Raw genomic sequence first — 14,920 nt, forward strand, 5'->3', positions numbered from 1 at the left:
AGAGAGGGTAGAGATATAATGGCACTGGGGACAAAGAGAGGGGAGAAGCTGGACAGAGAAATATAGGGACACAGAGTAAGGGAGATACTAAACATGAAGGAAGATAGAGGTACAGAGATGGAAGAAGATGGATAGTGGACATGGAGAGAGAGTAGAAATATCAAATGGACATGAGACCTTGGTGAGTGAGTTAAGAGAAGACAGAAGGATGTAGAAACCAGAGCCTGGGACCAACATGACTTGGAAAAATAAAATGAGCAGACAACAAAAGGTAGAAAATATAATTTTATTTTTCTATTTTGTGATTAGAATATGTCAGATTTGAAATGTACATCCTGCCAGAGCTGGTGTTAGAATATGGCTGGGGCCAAAGGCAGATATTTAGGAGGGGACTCCAAAGCTTACTAACAGGCTGTACCTTCTTCAGCTTCCAGCTGGCCTGGGGTTCTCTCTGGCTAGGAGGCCAAACACAGTTGCCCCTAACACTGTCTCTTGCATGTGCTATCATATTTTGCACAGTATAGAAGAAAATGCATCTCTTTGTATTTCGCTGTGCTGTGCCAAATGCAAGGTCTGGCCTCTTGGGATTTTGATTTACGTTTAACTCATTTTTCTGCGAGAACAAGCAGGCTGCTTGTTCTCACAGATGGGTTGACGTCCACGGCAGCCCCCTCCGATTGGAGATCTTCACTAGCAACAATGTTTGCTAGCCCTCGCGAGCGCATGCGCGACCGTCTTCCCACCCGAACGTGAGTGTGCTCACCAGTCTTTTTTCCGCGGCTCCAGACGGCTGTTTATGGTTATTCTGCGCCTCAAGGAGACCCCTCACACGTCTTTCACCGGTTTCTTCCATTTGGAAGTGGTCGGAAAGTCTTCCGTTCGTGTCTTTTTGTCTTGTTTAAAAAATTTAAAAAAAAATCCCCCCCCCGGGATCGACCTGTTTCGGACCCGGCCCCGAGGAGGCGTTTGGATTCAACGTCCTCCTCTTCGGTACTGGGAGGTACCGGTGACCTGCTTCATAGTAACATAGTAGATGACGGCAGAAAAAGACCTGCACGGTCCATCCAGTCTGCAGCATCGGCACTGGTCGCCTCCCCGTCGCGGTACTGAGAACTCCGGGTTGCCGAGGGATTCGGCACCCACTAAGCGTCGATGCCGGGAGGACTGCTCGCCCTCCATACAAGAGGTGTCGATGCGCTCTATTGTGGACAGCCCAGTATCACCTCCGCGACCTGGACAGATTCTGAGCTCGTCGCCGGTACCGAACCCCTTGCCTTCCTTGACAGCCGCTCTGAACGAGAGCCTCCGAGTCATCCTTCCAGGGATCCTGGAAGAGCTGTTACACCCTTCCGCTCTGGTACCGGGGGTGCTTGCGCCGCCGGTGCCGTTAAGAGAGGCGACAGCTGGCTCCTCGCCCGTGGTGAGGTCCCCGGTCCCGGTACCGCTTGCGGTGCCTGCATCGGCAGCCTCCCAGGCTGACTCCCCGACGACTTCGATGGCGGGAGCTTCATTGCCGCCGATGCGGGAGTCTTCCTCTTGGCATACCCACCGTGGCCATGTTTCCACGGAGTCAAGACGGGCCCGGCTTTGGACTGCAGTTCATGAACTGGTGTCCGATACCAAGGGTGAGGCCTCATGGGAAGCAGAGGAGGACACGAGATATTTCTCTGACGAGGAGTCTTGCGGTCTTCCCTCTGATCCTACTCCCTCTCCTGAAAGGCAGCTTTTTCCTCCTGAGAGTCTGTCTTTTGCGGCCTTTGTCCGTGAAATGTCTACGGCCATTCCCTTCCCTGTGGTTACGGAGGATGAGCCAAGGGCCGAAATGTTTGAGCTTTTGGACTATCCTTCGCCACCTAAGGAATCGTCCACTGTACCCATGCATCATGTCCTCAAAAAGACATTGCTGGCGAACTGGACGAAACCTCTAACTAATTCCCACATTCCCAAGAAGATAGAATCCCAGTATCGGATCCATGGAGACCCGGAGTTGATGCGGACTCAGTTGCCTCACGACTCTGGTGTGGTGGATCTGGCCCTTAAGAAGGTCAAGAGTTCTAGGGAGTATGCTTCAGCGCCCCCAGGCCGTGACTCTAGAACCTTGGACTCTTTTGGGCGGAAGGCCTACCATTCTGCAATGCTCATTTCCAAAATCCAATCCCACCAGCTCTACACAAGCATTCGTATGCGGAACAATGTGTGGCAGTTGGCGGACTTGGTGGACAAGCTCCCTTCTGAGCAGGCCAAGCCTTTTCAGCAGGTGGTCAGGCAGCTGAAGGCGTGTCGTAAATTCCTGGCCAGGGGTGTTTACGATACTTTTGATGTTGCGTCCAGGGCCGCTGCTCAAGGTGTGGTGATGCGCAGACTCTTGTGGCTGCATGCCTCCGACCTGGAAAAAAGGATCCAGCAGCGGATTACGGATTCTCCTTGCTGGGGGGATAATATTTTTGGTGAAAAGGTCGAACAGGTGGTAGAACAACTCCACCAGCGGGACACCGCTTTCAACAAATTCTCCCACCGGACGCCTTCAGCATCTACCTCATCAGGTAGACGTTTTTATGGGGGAAGGAGGACTGTTCCCTATTCTAATAAGTGTAGGTACAATCCTCCCTCTCGCCAGCTGCCCAGGTTAAACCCCAGCGCGCTCGTTCCCGTCAACAGCGTGCACCTCAACAGGCCCCAGCAGCTCCCCAGCAAAAGCAAGGGACGGGCTTTTGACTGGCTCCAGCACAGCATAGCCGACATCAAAGTGTCCGTGCCGGACGATCTGCCGGTCGGGGGGAGGTTAAAATTTTTTCACCAAAGGTGGCCTCTCATAACCTCCGACCAGTGGGTTCTCCAAATAGTCCGGCTAGGATACTCCCTCAATTTGATTTCCAGACCTCCAAATTGCCCACCGGGAGTGCAGTCCTTCAGCTTCTGCCACAAGCAGGTACTGGCAGAGGAACTCTCCGCCCTTCTCAGTGCCAATGCGGTCGAGCCCGTGCCACCGGGGCAGGAAGGGTTGGGATTCTATTCCAGGTACTTCCTTGTGGAAAAGAAAACAGGGGGGATGCGTCCCATCCTAGACCTAAGGGCCCTGAACAAATATCTGGTCCCTCCTTCCCATGATTCAGGCAAACGATTGGCTATGCTCTCTGGACTTGAAGGATGCTTACACTCACATCCCGATACTGCCAGCTCACAGACAGTATCTGCAATTCCGTCTGGGAACACAGCATTTTCAGTACTGTGTGCTACCCTTTGGTCTCGCCTCTGCGCCCAGGGTGTTCACAAAGTGCCTGGCTGTCGTAGCAGCGTCTCTACGCAGACTGGGAGTGCATGTGTTCCCTTATCTCAACAATTGGCTGGTGAAGAACACCTCTGAGGCAGGAGCTCTACAGTCCATGCAGATGACTATTCGACTCCTGGAGCTACTAGGGTTTGTGATAAATTATCCAAAGTCCCACCTTCTTCCAGTCCAGACACTAGAATTCATAGGCGCTCTGCTGGACTCTCAGACGGCTCGTGCCTACCTTCCAGAGGCGAGGGCCGACACTCTTCTGTCTCTTGTCTCCTGGGTGCAGGCGTCTCAGCAGATCACAGCTCGGCAGATGTTGACATTGCTTGGCCACATGGCCTCCACAGTGCATGTGACTCCCATGGCCCACCTTCACATGAGATCAGCTCAATGGACCCTAGCTTCTCAGTGGTACCAAGCCACTGGGGACCTGGAGGACGTAGTCCTGCTGTCCACGAGTTTTCTCCAATCCCTACATTGGTGGACAATTCGGTCCAATTTGACTCTGGGATGTCCTTTCCAAATTCCTCAGCCACAAAAGCTGCTGATGACGGATGCGTCTCTCCTGGGGTGGGGAGCTCATGTCGATGGGCTTCACACCCAAGGGAGTTGGTCCCTTCAGGAAAAAGGGTTGCAGATCAACCTCCTGGAGTTGCGAGCGGTCTGGGACGCTCTAAAGGCTTTCAGGGATCGGCTGTCCCAACAAATTATCCAAATTCAGACGGACAATCAGGTTGCCATGTATTACATCAACAAGCAGGGGGGCACCGGAGCTCGCCCCCTGTGTCAGGAAGCCGTCAGAATGTGGCTTTGGGCTCGCCAGTACGGCATGTTTCTCCAAGCCATGTATCTGGCAGGTGTAAACATCAGTCTGGCCGACAGGTTGAGCAGGATCATGCAACCTCACGAGTGGTCGCTCAATTCCAGAGTGGTACGCAAGATCTTTCAAGTGTGAGGCACCCCCTCGGTGGATCTCTTTGCCACTCGAATCAACCACAAGGTCCCTCAGTTCTGTTCCAGACTTCAGGCCCACGGCAGGCTAGCGTCGGATGCTTTTCTCCTGGATTGGGGGAAAGGGCTCCTGTATGCTTTTCCTCCCATACCTTTGGTGGGGAAGACTTTGCTGAAACTCAAGCAAGATCGAGGCACCATGATTCTGATCGCTCCCTTTTGGCCACGTCAGATATGGTTCCCTCTTCTTCTGGAGTTGTCCTCCGAAGAACCATGGAGATTGGAGTGTTTTCCGACCCTCATTACTCAGAATGAGGGGGCGCTTCTGCATCCCAACCTCCGGTCCCTGGTTCTCACGGCCTGGATGTTGAGGGCGTAGATTTTGCCTCCTTGGGTCTCTCCGAGGGTGTCTCTCGTGTCTTGCTTGCTTCCAGGAAAGATTCCACTAAGAAGAGTTACTTTTTTCTCTGGCGGAGGTTTGCCGTTTGGTGTGACAGCAAGGCCCTAGATCCTCGTTCCTGTCCTACACAGACCCTGCTTGAATACCTTCTGCACTTGTCCGAGTCTGGTCTAAAGACCAACTCTGTAAGAGTTCATCTTAGTGCGATTAGTGCATACAATTACCGTCTGGAAGGTAAGCCGATCTCGGGACAGCCTTTAGTTGTTCGCTTCATGAGAGGTTTGCTTTTGTCAAAGCCCCCCATCAAACCTCCTACAGTGTCATGGGATCTCAATGTCGTTCTCACCCAGCTGATGAAACCTCCTTTTGAGCCACTGCATTCCTGCCATCTGAAGTACCAGGGCCGTGCCGATGCGGTAAGCGGGGTAAGCGCCGCAGGGGGGCGCTATCCTCTGGGGGGCGCTGCCGCTGCATGCTTACCCTGCCCTCCCGCTCCCATGTAGGAACTGCCCGCCCTCTTCTCCCCCCCAAGATCTCGTTCCTTTTTTTTTCTTTTAAATTTACCTTCCTCCGGCAGCGCAGCGTCAGTGAAGGAGGCGGCGCTCCCAGTCCCGACGTCTCTAGCCTTCCCTTGTTCGCTGCTCACTGCCCCGCCTTCTTCTGACGTCAGAAGAAGGCGGGGCAGTGAGCAGCGAACAAGAGAAGGCTAGAGACGTCAGGACTGGGAGCGCCGCCTCCTTCAATGACGCTGCGCTGCCGGAGGAAGGTAAATTTAAAAGAAAAAAAAAAAAGGAACGGGATCTTGGGGGGGAGAAGAGGGCGGGCAGTTCCTACATGGGAGCGGGAGGGCAGGGTAAGCACGCAGCGGCGGCGCCCCCCAGAGGATAGCGCCCCCCTGCGGCGCTTACCCCGCTTACCGCATCGGCACGGCCCTGCTCTAGACACCCACGGAAGGGGCTGCCCTCTCTCGCCAGTTCAGCAGTATGACCTTTTTTCCAATCAGCACCACCCTTCGTAAAAAGGAGTTAAATCCGGGGAGTGTGGGTTTCGTGCCTTTGTAAATCCCAAAAAGTATCAGCGGGTGGCTTTGTATTGTGCGGCCCCAGTATTTCTTAGTTTCATCAAGGACTTGGGACCAGAAGTGCATGATTTGGGGACATAGCCAGAACATGTGTTCAAGTGCTGCAAGTGTCTGACCACATCTCGGGCACGCCCCAGAGTCACTGAACCCTGCTTTAAGCGCTCTTGCTGGAGAGATATATAACCGCAGCACAAATTTGTACTGCAGCTCCCAATATCGGGTATAGACCGAATTGCGCTGAGTTGTGGTCAGAAAATTGCTCAGTACTTCCTCCATCACCTCCGCCGCCAACTCTATGGCCAATGCCCGTGCTCTGCCTCTGTAATCAATGTCCTCTGTGGTATCCTGCAGAAATCTGTGATGGTATCTCAGCGGCACCGCATTCTGTGCCCCTAATGTCAGCGCTGTGTTTAATGTATCCTGCACGTCCTCGCTTAAATTAGTTGGATCTGCAGGTAGGCATAATGATCAGTCTCCGCCAATTTAAATTCCTGCTTTAACTCCGAGAAGGGCCGCGCTTTTCCTTCATCAGTCAACAGTTGATACAAATAGTGTATCCCTTTCTCTCTCCATCGAGCAAAGGCCGCTGAGGAGGATCCCTCTGGGAAGTCAGGTTTATGATACAAGGGCAAGAAAGGAGTCGCTTTTCATTCAAAGTAATGTCGCTTACAGAGCCATTTCCATGCCGCCCTTGCTGACATAACCAATGGATTAGCCGCTAGTCTAGCCACTATCCCCTTACCTGATTCATGTAACCACCGACCCAAGTGTGCAGTGGGGGAGAGTGTCATCTCCAGTTGCGTATTCGAGAATTCCTGGTGCCCTGTCAGCCAATCCCTAATGTGTCGCATGGAGCACACTACCGTCAGGTATCTTATATTAAGCAGGCCCATCCCAACATGCGCCTTCGGTTTCTGAATTATATGCAATTGGATGCCGAAGTTTCTTTCCCCTCCAGAGGAAAACTTGCGTTATTTTGTTAAGAATCTGTTCCTCTCTCCGCCTCAGGTACAGTGGCAGCATCTGAAACAGATACAGACACTTAGGCACTATCATCATATTAAATAAACCAATGCGCCCCGATAGGGAGATGGGGACAGGCCCCCCAAAGCTGCAGCGTCCGCCTGGTTTCCGCCAGAACGAGAAGTACATTTTTCTCATATAATGTCCCCACATCTGAGGAAATAACAACTCCCAGATATTTGATTTGCTCTTCTGCCCACTGCAATGGGAATTGTCCCTTCCAGTTGCACTGTAGTGTCACGTCTAATGGCATTGCCAGCGATTTCGTTAAATTTAACTGAAAACCAGAGAGTCTGCCATATCTGTTTATAGTGCGGAGGAGCTGCTATACGAAGATTTGTGGGTTGCTCAACAGCAGCAACAGATCGTTGGCATATGCCAGCACCTTCAGTTCGTGCCTACGAAATCGTATCCCCTGTATGTGTTGATGTGTTCGGAGCTCGCACAGTAGTGGCTCCAGGGTTAGTAAAAATAACAACGGGGACAGCGGGCAGCCTTGGCGCATCCCCTTCCGGATGTCAAATCCCTCTGTTCGTATCCCGTTAACTAACACCATGGCGCGTGTCTCTGAGTATAATGTTGTTATGGCATGCAGAAACCACCCTGTTAGTCCTATCCAACTTAAGGTTTCAAAGAGGAAGGGCCACAGAACCCGGTCAAATGCCCGTTCTGCATCCAGGCTCACTACCAACCTTTGAGATTTTATGTCAGGTTCTTTAAGTGTGGCCAGAATCACCTTTCACACATTTATGACAGACTGGCGCCCCCTGACAAACCCAGCCTGTTCTTCATTCACCAGCTGTGGCAGTAGTGGCGCCAGTCTGTCGGCCAGTATCCGAGACAACAACTTGGCTTCTACGTTTATCAGCGATATTGGCCTATAGGAGCTAGGTTGCAGTGGGTCTCTTCCTTTCTTGTGTATTAGGCTTATTAAGGCCGTATTGGCATGTAGTGGGAAATGTCCTGTCTCTGTCACTGTGTTAAGATATTCTAGTAATGGGCCTATTATATGCGGCCTCAGCATCTTATAAAACTCGCCCGATAGTCCATCTGGCCCTGGTGCGGAGTGCAGCTTCAGCGCACCAATGGCTTTTTGACGCTCCCTAGCCTCCACCAGTTTATTTAGGGATGTCAGTTGTTCTGGTGGGATTTTCCCCATGTGGACCCTGTCCAATTATGTTCTTGTAACCTCTCTCACATCCTTCTGCTCTGATTCTCCCTCATATAGGGCAGCAAAATGCTGACGGAACGTTCGCACTATCTCTTCTGGCTTAGTGGTGATGTCCCCTGTGTGACTGCATATGGCTGCTATGAAGTTTCTTTTACGCATTCCTTTTACTAACAGGGCCAACATCCCCCCCGCTTTGTCCCCGAATTTATATAACCTATATTTTCTATATAAAAGGGAACGGGCCATGCACTCATGTAGTAAGCTATTAAGCGCTGTTCTGGTGGACATGAGGAGCTCATATTGTGATTGCGTTTGCTGCCTGCCATACTGTCTCTTTGCGGCTCGGAGCTTTCGCTCCAGTTCTACTATTCCTTGTGTTATTTGCCTGTTCCATTTGCTAACGTACGCTATCATCCCGCCTCGTAATACTGCTTTTGCTGTGGACCAGAACAGGACTGGGTCCTCTACATGTTCATGATTATGGATGAGGAACTCCTCCCAACTCTTCTGTAGGTATTCCTTAAATTCTTTAGAGGAAAACAAATATGACAGGAACCTCCACCCGGGGGACTGATTGAAGTAAGCCACCGGTTCTATCTCCACCCATATGATGGAGTGATCAGAGATCTCCTCTGGGCCGATTGTGGCTTCAACCACCCTCTGGAACAGGTCTTGAGATGTAAATATGTAATCTAAATGGGACTGCGAGTGGTGTGCCCTGGATGTGTGTGTGTAATCTCTCTCCTCTCCATGGAGTATTCTCCATGGGTCCAACAATCCTACCTTCTGGCAGAACGAGTCCAGAAGGGATTCATCGAATGCAGATCCTACTTGAGACTGCTTGGACCTATATAGATCTGGGTCTATCACTTGGTTCATGTCTCCCGCTACTACTATAGGGAGGGCTGAGTGTTCATGACAGTGAGCCAATAGCTGAGCGTAGAAGCTTTTAGCTGCTGTATTAGGGCCGTACACCGACACCAGAAGGATCTCCTTCCCCTATATACCTCCCCACTCCGTCTTTAAATAGCATTTTAGCCTTACTCATTAGAGTTTTATGAATCAGAATTGCTTTCCCCCCTCATCTGCCTGTCGCTGGCGAGTAGAACACCTCCCCTACCCATCCCCTTTTTAGTTTCTCATGTTCTTCCCCTGAGAGCCTGGTCTCCTGCAGGCATGCTATTCCAACTCGGTGCCGCTTAACAGCAGACAGAATCTTGGTCTTCTTAATTGGGGAGGAGATGCCGCACACATTCCAGGAGAAAAGGCGCACCTTAATACCCAAGCCCTGTTCCTCTTTGTTCTTTATACACGCAGAGTGTCAAATTACTATTACCTCCAGGGCTCCCAACCTTACCAGTGGCGTAGGAAGGGGGGGCGGTGGGGTGCTCCGCCCCGGGTGCAAGCCGCTGGGGGGGTGTCGGCTCCGCCGGTTCCCTCCTCCCTCTGCCCCCTTCTTCGTCAGCAACCTTCGAAAGCTAATCAAGAAATGTATTAAGTTATGTCCAATAAAAAAAAGTATCATCTTATTTTCTTTTCCATGTTTTATTTTGTTTAATTTCTATTGATAACCTTTAAGAGTGGACTAACACGGCTACCACACCTCTCTACTTAATGCAAGTAAGAATGCGCTCCGGGGGGGGGGAGGGTGCGCTCTGGAGGGGGGGCGCCATGCTGCACCCGGGGGGGGGGGGGGAGCAGCGGCAACCCGCCCCAGGTGTCAGCCGCCCTCGCTACGACACTGAGCCTTACCCCAGAGATGTCTTCCCCCCACTGCACCTCTACTATGTGTGAAGCCTATCCAGTTCCTCCGTTTGTTGTCTTCTTTCCCTGGCCTCTTAGCATTTCCAAACCCTATAGACGATGATTACTTAATGTCCCCCCCCCCTCTTCCTATCCATTCCCCCTTCTCCCCCTACCCTCCTGTCCCGCCCTGAACTCTCTCCTAAATCTGCTTCCCCATGCATACTCTAAACAAGAAAATTGTAAGAGCCCCTGCCATGCTCGAAGCCCTGCCGCCCTCACCCATTATAAGTTTTAGTGTAAACCTCTTCTCTTACTGCTTACAATTGCATCAACAACTATGCCACATTACCATTACTTTAATGTCCATGGAAAGCTGCCCTCACTCTCCTTGCTGTCGTCCGTTATGCTCCTGCCGCTTCTGCTCCAAGCTGGTTATGTATTCATTTGCAGCGGCGTCTGAATCATAGGTCCTCCATTTGCCGTCCTGACGGATTTTCAGCACTGCCGGATATATAAGCATAAATTTTACCTGCAGGTCTTGTAGACGGCAGCACAGCGGGGTGAATTTCCTCCTGTGGTCCTGCAGCAACGCTGAAAAGTCCTGGAAAATACGAATGAGCTTTCCGTCGAATTTAGTTTCATCTCTTTTTAATCGGTATCCCCTCAGGATTTCCATCTTGTGAATGTAATTGTGCATCTTCAGGATTACCGGTCGCGGGGCCTGGCGGCCATCTTGGATGCGGCCCAATCGGTGTACTCTCTCCAAGCAAAGTGCTCCTGCATGATCCGACAGGGCAAACTCTGAGACCAACCATTTTTCTACCACCGTCGCCAGCACCGAGTCGCTCACCGACTCAGGTATGCCAATAAGGCGAAGGTTGCTGCGTCGAGCTCTATTTTCTAATTCTTCAACTTTATTATGCAGCTTGTAGTTTTTTCAGTTGTTGCTGTGCTGAGGGTTGCACGTCTTTGATCTCAGAGACTCTCCGCTCTAGTTCCCCGGTCCTCTGCGTTGTCTCCACCAGCAGAGTCTCGACGCTCGCGATCTGAGTCGAGATTTTTTCGAGACGCGGTTCCATTGCTTAGACCACCGCAGCCATCAACTGTGCTAGCTGTTCTGCTGAGAAGCTCTGCCCACCTTGCTACGGGGCCTTCTCCTCGCTAGCGTCCACCGCCCGCGGTTTTTCTTTCTCTCTTTTTGTGCTCCGTGCCGGCATTGTCTTTGGCGCTGCCTTGATTAATTTATCCATGGGCTTTTTCGGCTCTGTAAGCAATGTTTTATTCGCAACTCTGCACTGTTTTTCAGAGGTTTATTAGCAATTTCGGGCGTTGGGCCTCAGAGAGCAAAGACACACGTCTCACCCTCTCAGTGCATCACGTGACTCCCTCGGGATTTTGATATAATTTGTTTATGGTTTGTGGTCACTGATTCTGTATTTGGCATTTGTGTTATGTGTGTGTGACCAAAGGATTCTGTGAGCATCAATTTTCTATGTCGTATTCTATAGTACTTTGGCTTGTTCAGTTTTCTTGATGTATTGATATTTTAGAGCCCCACTGTAATATTTAGGGCATATTTAAGGGAAGCATATGTGTGTTGGCAGACTGTGGCTCAGTGGAGGATGAAGAGTGCATCCTCTTATATTTCCCCTAGCTCTCAATGTGGCCTGCAGCCACTGAGGCCAGCACTGCTACTCCCATTGAAGTTATTGGGAGTGGGGTAGGTGTGCGGTAGGAGTAGGGGCGTGGGCAGGGCATATCAGGTGGCAGGTGTTTCTCTAGTGCCCATCCATCCAACCTGTTGGCCCATCCAAAAATTGCCTTCTGGCTACGCCACTGCACCAAAGGTTCAAATGTTATCAGGGGTGGGGAAGAGACAAGAGATATACATACAGGAGAAAGAGAGAGAAAGACACATCTACCCTGAAAGATCAGTTTCCCTATAACCAGATTAGAAAGGAAGACTCTATACTACGCAGAATTTCCAAGGGCTTCCTTTAGCTTGTTGTTTTCTCGATGCCCCTGAAAGTTATGCATGTACTTTGCAAACAGAATGGGCAAAAGGAAACCAGGTGAGACATAAACCTTAACACAGTATCTAGTGAAAAGCACACCTCAACTGTGACTGCAAAACTCACTCCTTCTTGCCTGGGAGTGAATTTGCGACCATCCTCTTATTTCTGTCACTCAACCCGTTCCCAACCCACTCTACCACCTTACAGCCCACCCACAATTATTGGGGAATGCTTTGCTGAAATACACATGTACCCTGGTTCTTAGTGAATTTATTAGATGCTCTTAGCTTTGTCTTTTATGAATGTAATTTTTAAAAAATCACTCTGAACAGCACTTTTGTTTGTTAAATGGTATATAAGAATCTTAATAAAGAGTCAACAGCAAAACATTTATTTCCCAACTCATTGCAGAGGTTTTTTTGTAACTGAGGCTACCTCATTATTGCAGAGATCCTGCACTGCTGATCATCATGGGAAGGGGGCACTCCAGTGCAAGCATCACATGCTATTTACGTGTCTAACATTGTGTTGACAGATGGCCCTTCATTAGGCAGGCATAACACAGCACAGACAGCTGATCTGCAATGGCCATTACCATAATACAAGGAAGGTTGTAGAAAAAATACAGTATGGACAGCAGAAAAGGCTGGAAGACTTTCTAACCAAGTACAAGTGTGTGCTCTAGTGGTAACTACCACCTGTGACAGAACAGTGGGTTTTTAAGCCTATAAAACTGTACTATTTCTTGGTGTATTTCTTAGTTCGGCCAGCAGGTGATGCATGTTTATGTTTAAAGCTGTTACCGAGAACTGATTGTTCCCTCTTTAGTTAACAAAGATAATAGAACCTGCAGTGATGTGGCGTGGCCAGCTATTTTTAAAACGTGTTGTTCCGGGCTCCGATTGGCCCAGGAGCTCAAAATTTAGCTAGGATGTACTGGCTTTATCTGCAGTCTTAGACAGGGAGAAAAGAGAAAAGGATCTCTCTCTCTGCTGAGGCCCTATGAACAGTTACATTTGATGACTAAGAGGGGCATAATCGAACGAGAACGCCCATCTCCATGGGCGCCTATCTTGGAGGACGGGTACGCAAAGGGGCGGGACAGACCGTATTTTCGAAAAAGATGGGCGTCCATCTTTTGTTTCGATAATACGGTTTGTGCTGGGCATTTGGGCAGATTTGAGCTGGGCGGTATCAGTTTCAGCGATAATGTAAACCGAAGGCGCCCAGCTCAAAAACAAACAAATCCAAGGCATTTGGTCATGGGAGGGGCCAGGATTCATAGTGCACTGGTCCCCCTCACATGCCAGGATACCAACCGAGCACCCTAGGGGGCACTTGTTAAAAAAGTTTAAAAAAAAAATTTAAAATACCTCCCAGGTGCATAGGTCCCTTCCCTTGGGTGCTGAGCCCCCCAAAACCCACTGCCCACAACTCTACACCATTACCATAGCACTTATGGCTGAAGGGGGGCACCTCCACTCAAGGACGCCTACACAGAAGAAACCCTCTGTAAGCCAGCCAAACCAGAAAGACCCAGCCCTGAATCAGAAATAGGCAAATTATCTGCAGACTGGGCCAGTCCCTGGCTGCCCTAATCAGCGGAAGAAAAATTACAGCTCTCCAAGATGGCCAGACAGCACAGCAGCTGTGAGGGAGAGATGAGAACGCGGCACCACTTCCCCTGCTCGGGGAAACTGAAGTATCTGCCACCTCCAACTCAGAAACGGTCAATTCTGAGCCCAAAATGTAGAATGTGCTCTGTGCTTCCTACAGCGTTTCACAGACTCTGTAGCCATCAGGAGAAAACAAAAGTGAAGGAGAGTTCTCATAACAAAAAACACAAAGTTTAAAGCTGTACTCATACACCAAAACCAGTTTCTCTGCAGAAGTTGTGCTGGGAGCAGATACGGAAAAAACTGCCAATATACCCCAATACTTTTTTTTCCCACTCCCTGCAAGGATAAGGATTTTTTTTTTTGGGGGGGGGGGGGGGGGGGGGGGAAAGTGGCAGGAGGGTAGGGACCTAGCACCACCAGGTGTATCCCAAAAATAAGCACCAACTCAGATTATAGGCCCAGTTCAACTGACCTGGGAAACTCGGGAACCAAGCAGCAGCCAGCGCAGAAGCTTTGAGAGACCGCCCACCTGCCCAGAGAGCATACCATCCTACCAGACCCAAGTTCAGGTCAGTGACATCTCCAATTGCGCTTAAGATGGTTATAACGCACAAGCCTCTAGCTTCGACTGCTGTTGGCAACAAGGCACAGGTAAACATGAATCGATTATTATCCTTTCGAAAAGTAGTAAGACTACGGGACACTCAATTAAGTCATAATGGCAGTACTTTTAAAGCAAATAGAATTTTTTTTCACTCAACGAATAGTTAAGCTCGGTCACTGTTACCAAAGGATGTGGTAACAGCGATTATTGTAGCTGGGTTTAAAAAAGGTTTGGACAAGTTCCTGGAGGAAAAGTCCAGAGTCTGCTATAGAGATACAAATGGGGAACACCACTGCTGCCCCTGGGATTGGTAGCATGGAATCTTGCTACTCTTTGGGATTCTGACAGGTATTTGTGACCTGGATTGGCCGCTGTTGGTAGCAAGGCACTGGGCTAGATGGACCACTGGTCTGCCCCAATATGGCTATTCTTAAAATCATTTCAGAGTCCCTTTTGAAAGGCAACATCACATTGGTGCTCTCAAGTAGAAAGCTGCACGGACACGGGGTTTGCGGGATTCCCGCAGGAACAGAACCAGTTCTGCGAGGTTCCCACAGGGACAGAACCAGTTCTACAGGGTTCCCACAGGGACGGAAACACTTCCTGTGGGGTTGGGGATGGAAGCAGTTCTGCGGGGTTCCCGTGGAAGTGTAAGCTACACCTGCACCAGCCTCTCATCTACCAAGTACCAAGTTCTTTGAGGGCTGTCTCCTCCTCATTTTAACAGCACAAATGTGGAAAGTCTTCCATTAAGGAGGTGGTAGAGACACAAATGATGATGGAATTCAAAAAGGCATAGGATGAACACAGAGTATCTCTAATTAGAAAACGGAAGTTATAAAAAAACCTAACCTTAAATGGCTGCATGTGTGTGGATGTGTGAAGTAATACTTAGATGATGACTCTGGCTGTGATTAACTAGGGCCAATACCGAGCAGACTTGTATGGTCTGTGTCTAATATATGGAAATCTGGTTTAGGACGGCTGGTAAGGGCTTAGACAGCAACTTCAGTGGCTGGTACATAAGGACAGT

Source organism: Microcaecilia unicolor, chromosome 3 (assembly GCF_901765095.1).
Source record: "Microcaecilia unicolor chromosome 3, aMicUni1.1, whole genome shotgun sequence".
In the NCBI taxonomy this organism is placed as follows: Eukaryota; Metazoa; Chordata; class Amphibia; order Gymnophiona; family Siphonopidae; genus Microcaecilia; species Microcaecilia unicolor.